Source organism: Bombina bombina, chromosome 1, assembly GCF_027579735.1.
Source record: "Bombina bombina isolate aBomBom1 chromosome 1, aBomBom1.pri, whole genome shotgun sequence".
NCBI classification, from domain to species: Eukaryota; Metazoa; Chordata; class Amphibia; order Anura; family Bombinatoridae; genus Bombina; species Bombina bombina.
Genome location: NC_069499.1, coordinates 1,157,836,358 through 1,157,849,808, shown reverse-complemented (window position 1 = coordinate 1,157,849,808; position 13,451 = coordinate 1,157,836,358). Strand labels below are relative to the sequence as shown.

General features: G+C 44.3%; 1 protein-coding gene and 1 non-coding gene across 3 annotated transcripts in view; both read right to left on the bottom strand.

The window, feature by feature from the left end:
• NBR1 (NBR1 autophagy cargo receptor) overlaps window positions 1-13,451 on the bottom strand; it is a 357,560-nt gene that overhangs the window by 94,343 nt on the left and 249,766 nt on the right. The gene's annotated exons all lie outside the window — the stretch shown is intronic.
• LOC128646382 (U5 spliceosomal RNA) lies at window positions 2,938-3,052 on the bottom strand. Its single transcript, XR_008400312.1, has one exon. It is a non-coding gene; the product is annotated as a U5 spliceosomal RNA (small nuclear RNA).

The following is a 13,451-nucleotide window of genomic DNA, read 5'->3' as shown; positions in this document are numbered from 1 at the left end:
GGTCGTCTTTCAGCCTTTCTTACCTTGGCCATGTCTCTGAGTATTGCACACCTTGTGCTTTTGGGCACTCCAGTGATGTTGCAGCTCTGAAATATGGCCAAACTGGTGGCAAGTGGCATCTTGGCAGCTGCACGCTTGACTTTTCTCAGTTCATGGGCAGTTATTTTGCGCCTTGGTTTTTCCACACGCTTCTTGCGACCCTGTTGACTATTTTGAATGAAACGCTTGATTGTTCGATGATCACGCTTCAGAAGATTTGCAATTTTAAGAGTGCTGCATCCCTCTGCAAGATATCTCACTATTTTTGACTTTTCTGAGCCTGTCAAGTCCTTCTTTTGACCCATTTTGCCAAAGGAAAGGAAGTTGCCTAATAATTATGCACACCTGATATAGGGTGTTGATGTCATTAGACCACACCCCTTCTCATTACAGAGATGCACATCACCTAATATGCTTAATTGGTAGTAGGCTTTCGAGTCTATACAGCTTGGAGTAAGACAACATGCATAAAGAGGATGATGTGGTCAAAATACCCATTTGCCTAATAATTCTGCACTCCCTGTAGAGAAACCAGATTCGGATGATGGAAGGGCCCCTGAATGAGAAGGTCCTGCCTCAATGGAAGCTTCCACAGTGGCAGAGAGGACATGTTCACCAGATCGGCACAACCAAGTCCTGCGAGACTACGCAGGAGCGATGAGAATCACCGAAACCTTTTCCTATTTGATCCGTGCATCACCCTGAAAAGGAGAGCAAACTGTGGAAACACACAAGCAAGGTTGAACGACCAAGGCACTGCCAAGGCATCTATCAGTTCGGCCCGAGGATCCCTGGATCTGGATCCGTATCTTGGGAGCTTGGCATTCTGACGAGATGTCATCAGATCAAATTCTGGTCTGCCCCACCTGAGAATCAGGTTGGCAAAGACCTCCGAATGGAATTCCCACCCCCCTGGATGAAACGTCTGTCCGCTAAAAAAAATTCCGCCTCTCACCCCTGGAATGTAGATTTTGGACAGATAACAAGAGTGAATCACCGCCTACCAAATTCTCTTGGAGACTTCCGTCATCGTCAAGGAACTCCCTGTTCCTCCTGATGATTGATGTTGTCAGACTGAAAACGGATGAATTTGGCCGAAGCCAACTGATGCCAGGCCTGAAGAGCATTGACTATTGCTCTTCTTACCAGAATATTGATCGGAAGAAGAGACTCTGACCAAGTCCACACACCCTGAGCGCTCAGGGTATTCCAGATTGCACTCCATCCTAGTAGACTGGTATCCGTTGTCAATATTACCCATGAGGGTCTGCGAAGTACGTCCCTTGGGACAGAAGATCCTGCGACAACCACCAAAGAAGTGAGTCCCTTGTCTCCTGATCTATCTGAGGAGATAAAAATCGTATAATCTCAATTCCACTGCTTGAGCCTGCCCAGTGGTAGAGATCTGAGATGGAAACGAACAAATGGAATGATGTCCCTTGTCACCACCATCAATCCAAACACCTCCAATAAAGGCAAATTCGGTAACCTGCAAATCACGGTTTAGGCGAAGTCATTCGTAACCCACCAGAGAAAGTGGTGCACTGAGCCACTGATGGCCACGGTTTGGACTGAAGGGATCGGCATGTATTCAGAATCTTTAAATTTCTGACTTCCGTCAAGAAGATTTTCATGGATATAAAATCTATCCGAGCTCCCAGGAAAGGAACCCTTGTTTGTGGAAGTAATTAACTCTTTTCTAGATTCACCTTCCACCCGTGAGTCCTTGGAAAGAATATGACGATCTCGAAATGAGATTTTATCAGCTGATAAGATGACGCCTGGATCAGAATGTCGTCCAGAAAAAGCGCCACTGTAATGCCCCGCGGCCTGAGAACCTTCGTGAAGATCCTGATTGCTGTGGCCAACCCGAAAAGAAGGGCCACAAACTAAAAATGTTTGTCCAGAAAAACAAACCTCAGGAACCGAAGATGATCTCAGTGGATAGGAATATGAAAATATGCATCCCTTAAATCCACGGTAGTCATAGATTGACCGGGATCAATGGAAGAATTATCTGAAAAGTCTCCATCTTAAAGGATGGGACTCTTGAGAACCCGTTTAGATTCTTGAAATTTAAAATGGGTCGGAACGTTCCCTCTTTTTTGGGAACCACAAAAGATTTGAGTAAAAACCCCTGTTCCTGTTCCAGCATTGAAACTTAAATTACTCCCACAGTGGAGAGGTCTATTACACAACGTAAAAACGCCTCTAAGACAAACTTAGATCTGGAAAAATCCCTCCTATTTGGGACCAGATGGGAATAGAAATCCTGACCCTCCTGTGCCCCTGCTCCGGAATCGGAACAGGGCAAATTACTCTTTCATTGCTGTCCTTGATTTCAATCAGCATATCAAATTGAGCCTTATGCTCCATCAGGTCAGGATTCCACAAAATCGTCCTGTAGAGGGTCTCAAACTAAGAGCATACATATGTATATCAAAGCTCTAACCCTAAAGCTCCGAGAGCTGGGACAGCGAATCCCTATCCTGTTTAAATTTCAGGGGAGATTCTGACTTAATAGTCCAAAATGCTGCTGCACTAATGATGGTACTAAGGTTATTGAGAACACAGTTGGTCCATATAACCATTGAAAAAAACCCAACTATTCCCAAAGGGAATTCACTTTACTAAGCTGGAAACTTTCCTAGCCCCCGTAACTAAGGTGTTAATGAGAAACCCCTTCTGTGAGGCCCTTCTCAATGGATACACTAGAACAGATCACACCATCCTGTATAATCTTAGACCACTATAGGTTAGTGGCACAAGATGAACAGTAACAACCTACTCCCAAAAACCAAACACCTTAAAAGGAGAAGATGCAGAAAAAGGGAGTGTAACATTTTAATGAAACATTACTGTCACTTTAAATTTTAAATGAGTGTACTTGTTCCATATTAACCCCAAAACTGAAATAAACAGCGGAATGCAGCAAATACTCAAGGATGTTCCCCTCCATGAAAATCTTTAGAAAAACAAAAGATTTATTTAATCTGAAGGGATACCAGAGTAAAACTGTGACTGAATTGGCACAATACCCCAAAAAAAGTGAAGGTACTTCTGCTATATATGGCATAAAACCCAGAACCCCCAGACTGCTACGTAGCCTATAGGAGTCTGTCAGTAAATGTATGGGGCACTGATAGATAACAAGCGTACATACTGAGTGTCTGAGAAGCTTCTCTGCTATATGCTAACTCAGCAGAGGAATTTATCTAGATCACTGAAAAACACGCACACATAAAGCGTACAAAATCTCTATAGTACAACTGAGAGGGCTCCCTTTCGATAATAACTTACAACAAGCGGGTAAATGATGGTGCGAACCTTATCTCCGCCCATCGTAAATTCTCCCAGTCTAATTTAAGACAAATGGAGCATTCTTGAGAATACAGACAATCCCCTTAGTCAGTGTGAAATGAATATGTTGGGGACAGTAAAAAAACATCATAACCCCTGCAAGGAGATCTCCTGACAGATATCCCTTTAAGCCGTAAGGAGCGAGACTGTCATGCTTAATAAATAAAACCTCCCTGTCGGTTGACACATTAGTTTAAAGCCAAACAGCAGCAAAAGAGACATAAATGCTCCTTTTAACAGGTGCCATAAAATAAACGTCCCTGTCGGCCGTTATACTTGTAAATACAAGCCGATGGGAGCCAGCACAGATAATAGCGTGTATATCACATTTTTCTGTGTAAATCATGTAACAACGCTTTATGGATGTTAAGAACACACTATACCACTGTTCGTAAAACTTGGATAACTGTCTAATCCTCTGTCCGTCGTCAGAGATAGCCTGACACCTCAGAGCACCATTCTACAAGCCCCGCCCCTCGTGGGCATTGCATAATTCAGCTCCCGGTCGCCATTGTTTTAAGTATAGGAGCTGGGCACAAAAAGAACAAGTGTATAATGCAGAAAGTATTGTGCAATCTCCCGGGCACCCTTGCTTTAAATATAGGCACCGGGAGACAAATAAAACACATGTATACTGCTCTCCCGGGCACCCTTGTATACTTGCCCTTACACCTACTGCGTTACTATGAGCAGACTATTAAAAACTCCCAGAGCTCATTATAACCTCACCCGGTCAGTCTGAATATAAAATATAAAACCACCGGTAGATTATCCCAGCTGCATTAAGTCTCCTAATAGGCTAGGAGAAAACCTTCATGTATTACCATGAGGAATAGTAAAAAAACATAATTTATGCTTACCTGATAAATTTATTTCTCTTGTAGTGTGTTCAGTCCACGGGTCATCCATTACTTATGGGATATATTCTCCTTCCCAACAGGAAGTTGCAAGAGGATCACCCAAGCAGAGCTGCTATATAGCTCCTCCCCTCACATGTCATATCCAGTCATTCGACCGAAACAAGACGAGAAAGGAGAAACTATAGGGTGCAGTGGTGACTGGAGTTATAATTCAAAATTTAGAACCTGCCTTAAATAGCCAGGGCGGGCCGTGGACTGAACACACTACAAGAGAAATAAATTTATCAGGTAAGCATAAATTATGTTTTCTCTTGTTAAGTGTGTTCAGTCCACGGGTCATCCATTACTTATGGGATACCAATACCAAAGCTAAGTACACGGATGATGGGAGGGACAAGGCAGGAACATTAAACAGAAGGAACCACTGCCTGTAGAACCTTTCTCCCAAAACCAGCCTCCGAAGAAACGAAAGTGTCAAATTTGTAAAATTTGGAAAAAGTATGAAGTGAAGACCAAGTTGCAGCCTTGCAAATCTGTTCAACAGAGGCCTCATTCTTAAAGGCCCAGGTGGAAGCCACAGCTCTGGTGGAATGAGATGTAATTCTTTCAGGAGGCTGCTGTCCAGCAGTCTCATAGGCTAAACGTATTATGCTACGAAGCCAAAAAGAGAGAGAGGTAGCCGAAGCCTTTTGACCTCTCCTCTGTCCAGAATAAACGACAAACAGAGAAGAAGGTTGTCTAAAATCTTTAGTTGCCTGTAAGTAGAACTTCAGAGCACGGACCACGTCTAGATTATGCAAAAGACGTTCCTTCTTCGAAGAAGGATTAGGACATAATGATGGAACAACAATCTCTTGATTGATATTCCTGTTAGAAACAACCTTAGGTAAAAACCCAGGTTTAGTACGCAGAACTACCTTGTCTGAATGAAAGATCAGATAAGGAGAATCACAATGTAAGGCAGATAACTCAGAGACTCTCCGAGTTGAGGAAATAGCCATCAAAAACAAAACTTTCCAAGATAAAAGCTTAATATCAATTGAATCAAGGGGTTCAAACGGAACACCCTGAAGAACTTTAAGAACCAAGTTTAAGCTCCACGGAGGAGCAACAGCTTTAAACACAGGCTTAATTCTAGCCAAAGCCTGACAAAAGGCCTGGACGTCTGGATCCTCTGCCAGACGTTTGTGTAAAAGAATAGACAGAGCTGAAATCTGTCCCTTTAGCGAACTAGCGGATAAACCCTTTTCTAAACCCTCTTGTAGAAAAGCTAATATCCTAGGAATCCTAACCTTACTCCATGAGTAACTCTTGGATTCGCACCAATATAAATATTTACGCCATATCTTATGGTAAATTTTTCTTGTCACAGGTTTCCGAGCCTGTATTAATGTATCAATAACCGAATCCGAAAACCCACGCTTTGATAGAATCAAGCGTTCAATTTCCAGGCAGTCAGCCTCAGAGAAATTAGGTTTGGATGGTTGAAAGGACCCTGAATTAGAAGGTCCTGCCTCAGAGGAAGAGACCATGGTGGACAGGACGACATGTCCACTAGGTCTGCATACCAGGTCCTGCGTGGCCACGCAGGCGCTATCAGAATTACCGATGCCCTCTCCTGTTTGATCCTGGCAATCAGCCGAGGTAGCAATGGAAAAGGTGGAAACACATAAGCTATGTTGAAAACCCAAGGGGCTGCTAATGCATCTACCAGCACCGCTCCCGGGTCCCTGGACCTGGATCCGTAACAAGGAAGCTTCGCGTTCTGGCGAGATGCCATGAGATCCAGGTCCGGTTTGCCCCAACGACGAATCAGTTGAGCAAATACCTCTGGGTGAAGTTCCCACTCTCCCGGATGAAAGGTCTGGCGACTTAGGAAATCCGCCTCCCAGTTCTCTACGCCTGGGATGTGAATCGCTGACAGGTGGCAAGAGTGAGACTCTGCCCAGCGAATTATCTTCGAGACTTCCAACATCGCTAGGGAACTCCTGGTTCCCCCTTGATGATTGATGTAAGCCACAGTCGTGATATTGTCCGACTGAAATCTGATGAACCTCAGCTTTGCTAACTGAGGCCAAGCTAGAAGAGCATTGAATATTGCTCTTAATTCTAGAATGTTTATTGGGAGGAGTTTCTCCTCCTGAGTCCACGATCCCTGAGCCTTCAGGGAATTCCAGACTGCTCCCCAGCCTAGAAGTCTGGCATCCGTTGTTACAATCGTCCAATCTGGCCTGCGAAAGGTCATTCCTTTGGACAGATGAACCGGTGACAACCACCAGAGAAGCGAATCTCTGGTCTCCTGGTCCAGATTTAGCAAAGGGGACAGATCTGAGTAATCCCCGTTCCATTGACTGAGCATGCATAGTTGCAGCGGTCTGAGATGCAGGCGCGCAAATGGCACTATGTCCATTGTCGCGACCATTAAGCCGATTACCTCCATGCACTGAGCTACTGATGTGCTTGGAATGGAATGAAGGACACGGCAAGCATTGAGAATCTTTGATAACCGGACTCCGTCAGGTAAATCTTCATCTCTACAGAATCTATAAGAGTCCCTAGAAAAGGAACCCTTGTGAGTGGTAACAGAGAACTCTTTTCCACGTTCACTTTCCACCCATGCGACCTCAGAAATGCTAGAACTATCTCTGTATGAGACTTTGCATTTTGAAAACTTGACGCTTGTATCAGAATGTCGTCTAGGTACGGAGCCACCGCTATGCCTCGTGGTCTTAGTACCGCCAGAAGTGAGCCCAGAACCTTCGTAAAAATTCTCGGGGCCGTGGCTAACCCGAAGGGAAGAGCCACAAACTGGTAATGCCTGTCTAGAAAGGCAAACCTCAGGTACCGATAATGATCTTTGTGAATCGGTATATGAAGGTAAGCATCCTTTAAGTCCACTGTGGTCATATATTGACCCTCTTGGATCATGGGTAGGATGGTTCGAATGGTTTCCATCTTGAACGATGGTACCCTTAGGAATTTGTTTAAGATCTTTAAGTCCAAGATTGGTCTGAAGGTTCCCTCTTTTTTGGGAACCACAAATAGATTTGAGTAAAATCCTTGTCCCTGTTCCGATCGCGGAACTGAGTGGATCACCCCCATGATTAAGAGGTCTTGTACACATTGTAGAAATGCCTCTCTCTTTACTAGGTTTGTCGATAACCTCGAAAGATGGAACCTCCCTTGTGGAGGAGAGGATTTGAAATCCAGAAGGTATCCCTGAGATATGATCTTTAACGTCCAGGGATCCTACACATCTCTTGCCCAAGCCTGGGCAAAGAGAGAAAGTCTGCCCCCCACTAAATCCGTCTCTGGATAGGGGGCCCTGATTTCATGCTGTCTTAGGGGCGGGAGTAGGCTTTCTGGCCTGCTTGCCCTTGTTCCATGACTGGTTGCCTTTCCAACCTTGTCTGTAACGAGCAGTAGTTCCTTCCTGTTTTGGAGCGGAGGATGCTGCTCCTGCCTTGAAGTTACGAAAGGCACGAAAATTAGACTGTTTGGCCCTGTCCTGAGGAAGGGCGTGGCCCTTACCTCCCGTAATGTCAGCAATAATTTCCTTCAAGCCGGGGGCCGAATAAGGTCTGCCCTTTGAAAGGAATGTTAAGTAGCTTAGACTTGGAAGTTACATCCGCTGACCAGGATTTAAGCCAGAGCGCTCTGCGCGCCTGTATGGTGAATCCGGAATTTTTAGCCGTAAGTTTGGTTAGATGTACTACGGCATCTGAAACAAACGCATTAGCTTGCTTAAGGGTTCTAACTTTGCTCAAGGCCTCATCCAACGGCTCTGTGCGAATCGCCTCTTCCAGAGACTCAAACCAGAATGCCGCTGCAGCCGTGACAGGCGCAATGCATGCAAGAGGCTGCAATATAAAACCCTGTTGAACAAACATTTTCTTAAGATAACCCTCTAATTTTTTATCCATTGGATCTGAGAAAGCACAGCTATCCTCCACCGGGATAGTGGTACGCTTGGCTAACGTAGAAACTGCTCCCTCCACATTAGGGACCGTCTGCCATAAGTCTCGTGTGGTGGCGTCTATAGGGAACATTTTTCTAAATATCGGGGGAGGGGAAAAAGGCACACCGGGTCTATCCCACTCCTTACTTATAATTTCTGTAAGTCTTTTTGGTATAGGAAAAACGTCAGTACACACCGGTACCGCATAGTATCTATCCAACCTACACAATTTTCTCTGGAATTGCCACCGTGTCGCAATCATTCAGAGCCGCTAATACCTCCCCTAGTAACACACAGAGGTTCTCAAGCTTAAATTTAAAATTTGAAATTTCTGAATCCGGTCTCCCCGGATCAGAACCGTCACTGACAGAATGAAGCTCACCGTCCTCATGTTCTGCAAATTGTGACACAGTATCAGACATGGCTCTCGTGTCATCAGCGTGCTCTGTCCTTAACCCAGAGCTATCGCGTTTGCCCCTTAATTCGGGCATATTATATAATACTTCTTTCATAACATTAGCCATATCATGTAAAGTGATTTGTAAGGGCCTAGATGTACTAGGTGTCTCAATCCTACGCATCTCCCGAGCGGGAGACGCAGGTATTGACACGTGAGGAGAGTTAGGCGGCATAACTTCCCCCTCGTTGTCTGGTGATAAATTCTTTATCGGTACAGATTGACTTTTATTCAAAGCAATATCAATACAATTGGTACACATCGTTCTATTGGGCTCCACATTGGCTTTTGAACATGATGAACAAACAGTTTCCTCTGAATCAGACATGTTTAAAACACTTTCAATAAGTTTTACAAGCAATATAAAAAACGCTGCAGCGCTTCAAAAATACAGATATAATTAAACAATTCTTAACAAGAAGTGTATTAGTAGCAGAGGACTGCACCCATTAGCAAAAGGATGATTAACCCCTCGATACCCAAAACGGATAAAACAGATATCAATTAAGATTTAACGCTTTTAATCACAGTCAGCACACTGTCATAGATCTGCTGTGACTGATTACCTCCCTCACAAATGAAATTTGCAGACCCCTGAGTTCTCTAGAGACGTCCTGGATCAAGGAGGAAGAAGCAGAAAGACTGTGCAATAATTTTAACTGCGCAACAAGGCGCTAAAACAAGGGCCCTCCCACTCCAATCACAACAGTGGGAGCCCTGATATAACTGTTTCCATGCAGAAAAATATGTTAGCCATGTGGAAAAAATCATGCCCAAAGCGATTTATCACCAAAGTACCTCACAAAAACGACTAACATGCCAGTAAACGTTTTATTAAAAAACAACATTTTTCAATGTCATGCAAAGCTATCACTAAGCCTGCTACCAGTCGCTACCACTGCAGAGAAGGCTTAAGTATTATTACAGTGTTAACAGTATTTTCTCAGTCAAATTCTAGTCCCTAGAATATAACTCGACTGCGCATACATTTATCAGCCCGATACCAGTTGCTACCACTGCATTTAAGGCTGTACTTACATCATACGGTAACAGCAGTATTTTCTTAGTCAATTCCATTCCCAGAAAATAAAGTACTGCTCATACCTCATTTGCGGAGGACCCCGCATGCTATTCCCAGTTTCTGAAGTTACCCCACTCCTCAGAATGTCGAGAACAGCCAGTGGATCTTAGTTACGCCTGCTAAGATCATAGATAAAAAACGCAGGCAGTCTCTTCTTCCAAATACTGCCTGAGATAGAAAAACAGCACACTCCGGTGCCATTTAAAATAACAAACTTTTGATTGAAGAATAGTTAAGTAAAAACTCCAGCTCCTCTCGCGACCTCCTTCTTTGTTGAGGGTTGCAAGAGAATGACTGGATATGACATGTGAGGGGAGGAGCTATATAGCAGCTCTGCTTGGGTGATCCTCTTGCAACTTCCTGTTGGGAAGGAGAATATATCCCATAAGTAATGGATGACCCGTGGACTGAACACACTTAACAAGAGAAATGACAAAGTGCCCAGGCCTTTTTCTGAGATGCTTTCTCCCCAGAAATAAAGACAGCACTTACCTCATTCTGCCAGATAGCAAAGGCATTCCACCCGGCTTGCGAGGTCCTAAATTCTTTCCTCACATTGGCCTGTGGACACAAAAAGTACGAGTTTATTTCCTTCCCTCAGACTTACAAGCAGGGCAGCAACAATCTGGGAGGCGCAGAAAGAATAAAATCCCACAAGTTCCCATTGCTTTGAAGCCACCAAATGCTTCTCTTTTTGCACTGAAGAGAGTGATTTGGTCTAGGCTATACCGAGAACAAAGTAGCACACTGAGGCACTACTTAAAAAATAAAAAAATCTTGATTGAAGAATCTATAACTAACACCTCACTCTGCCTCTTCCTATCACTAACACAGGCAAAGAGAATGACTGAGGGGGGGCACTTTATATTCAGCTCTGCTGTGGAGCTCTTCATATCTTCATATCTATAATCTGTGGACTCATCATATCTTGTAAAAGAAATAGGATTCAAGTCTTGCCCTACAAGGGGCAGATGTCTCCTGTCAAGACTATCCTCAAACCAGGTAAAGAGGGAGGCCTTCTTAAATTGCGTAAAGGACCTATCCTCCCTGGGAGTTATCGTTCCAGTCACTCTAGAGGAACAGGGTATAGGATTTTCTTCAAATCTATTTGTGGTTCCCAAAAAGGAGGGAACATTTGGCCACATCTGAGATCTCAAATGCCTCAACAAATTCCTCAGGGTTCCATCCTTCAAGATGGAAACTATTCGTTTTCTTCCATTGGTCCAGAAAGGTCAGTTCATGACGACCATAGACCTGAAGGACACATACTTACATGTTCCAATTCACAGGGATCACTACCAGTTTCTAAAGTTTGCCTTTCTGGACAAGCATTTCCAGTTTATTGCACTTTCATTTGGTCGTGACACAGCTCCCAGAGTATTCTCAAAGGTTCTGGGAGCTCTACTGGCAGTGATCAGATCCAAGGGAATTGCAGTGACGCCTTATCTAGACGACATTTTGGTTCAGGCGTCATCTTTTCAACTAGCAAAATCTCATACAGAGATGTTGTTGTCTTTTCTACGTTCCTATGGGTGGAAAGTGAATCTGGAGAAGAGTTTTCTAGTTCCTTCTACAAGGGTGACTTTTCTATGGACAATCATAGATTCTGTTATTATGAAGATTTTCCTGACGGACATCAGAAAATCCAAACTTCTGGCTTCTTGCCTTTCCCTCCAGTCTGCCTTTCGTCCATCAGAGGCTTAATGCATGTAGGTTATTGGTCTGATGGTAGCTTCCATGGACATCATTCCTTTTGCTCAGTTCCATCTGCGACCACTGCAACTATGCATGCTCCGTCAACGGAACAAAGACCATTCAGATTTATCTCAGAGGATAAATCTGGACCACTTAACAAGAGACTCTCTCTCTCGTGGTGGATTTTTCAGGAAAATGTATCTCAGGGCACTTGTTTCATGAGACCCTCCTGGGTGATTGTGACTACGGACGCCAGCCTGTCAGAGCTGTTTGGAGTTCTCTGAAGGCTCAGGGCCTGTGGTCTTGGGAAGAGTCCTCTCTTCCCATAAACATCTTGGAGTTTAGAGCAATCTTCAATGCCTTGACAGCTTGGCCTCAATTATCTTTAGTCCGGTTTATCAGATTCCAGTCGGACAACATCACCTTAGTGGCTTACATCAACCACCAGGGAGGAACTCGGAGCTCCTTAGCCATGAAGGAGGTAAATCGCATTCTGCAGTGGGCGGAAGCTCACAATTGTCTGCCATCCACATTCCAGGAGTGGACAATTGGGAGGCGGATTTTCTGAGCAGACAGACTTTTCATCCCGGGGAGTGGGCTCTCCATCTGGAAGTGTTCTCCAGGATAACCCTCATGTGGGGGGTTCCAGAGTTGGATCTGATGGTGTCTTGTCAGAACACCAAGCTTCCAAAGTACAGTTAAAGTTCAAGAGATCCACAGGCCGCCCTGATAGATGCCCTGGCTGTTCTGTGGGATTTCGGTCTAGGATACCTGTTTCCTCCGTTTGCTCTCCTTCCACGAGTCATTGCTCGTATCAAGCAGGAGAGAGCATCTATGATCAAATAGCTCCTGCCTGGCCTCGCAGGATCTGGCTTGCAGATCATCTGTTGCACCTTGGAGGTTACCTCTGAGGAAGGACCTTCTAATTCAAGGTCCATTCCTCTATCCAAATTTCTGAAGCTGACTGCTTGGAGATTGAAGTCTAGTTCTGTCTAGACATAGTTTTTCGGAAGCGGTCATTGATACTATGCTTCAGGCTCGTAAACCTGTTACTCACAGGATTTACCATAAGGTATGGCGTAAATACCTTTTTTAGTGTGAAGCTAAGGGTTTCTCCTGGAGTTGGGTGAGGATTCCCCGAATGTTATAGTTTCTTCAGGATGGCCTGGAGAAAGGTTTGTCAGTCAGTACTCTGAAGGGTCAGATTTCTGCACTGTCTATTCTTTTTCACAAACGTCTGGCAGATTTACCAGATGTTCAAGCGTTTGTTCAGGCCCTGGTCAGAATCAGGCCTGTGTTCAAACCTGTTGCTCCTCCTTGGAGGCTTAACCTAGTTCTTAAAGCTTTGCAGCAGGCTCCGTTTGAGCCGATTCATGTTGTTGATATAAAAGTTGTTATCTTGGAAGGTTTTGTTTCTCCTTGCCATTTCTTCCGTTCGCAGAGTTCTGAGCTTTCACCTCTGCAGTGTGATTCCCCGTACCTTATTTTTCATGCAGATAAGGCGGTCCTTCCCACTAAATTAGGATTTCTCCCTAAGGTGGTGTCGGATTGAAACATTAATCAGGAAATTGTTCTTCCTTCTTTTTGTCCTAATCCCTCTTCTCATAAGCAATGTCTTTTGCATAACTTGGATGTTGAGCATGCTCTAAAATTTTACCTTTAAGCTACTAAAGATTTTCGACAATCTTCTGCCCTGTTTGTTGTTTTCTCTGAAAAATGTAAGGGTCTGAAGGTCACTTCTACTACTCTTTCCCTCTGGTTAAGAAGTATGATTAGTTTTGCTTAGGAGACTGCGGGACAGCAGCCTCCTGAGAGAATTACGGCTCATTCTACTAGGGCTGTCTCCTCCTCTTGGGCTTTCAAAAATGAAGCTTCTGTGGAACAGATTTGCAAGGCGGCAACATGGTCCTCTTTGCATACTTTTTCCAAATTCTACAAGTTGATACTTTTGCCTCGGCTGAGGCCTTTTTTGGGAGAAAGGTTTTTAAAGCCGTGGTCCTC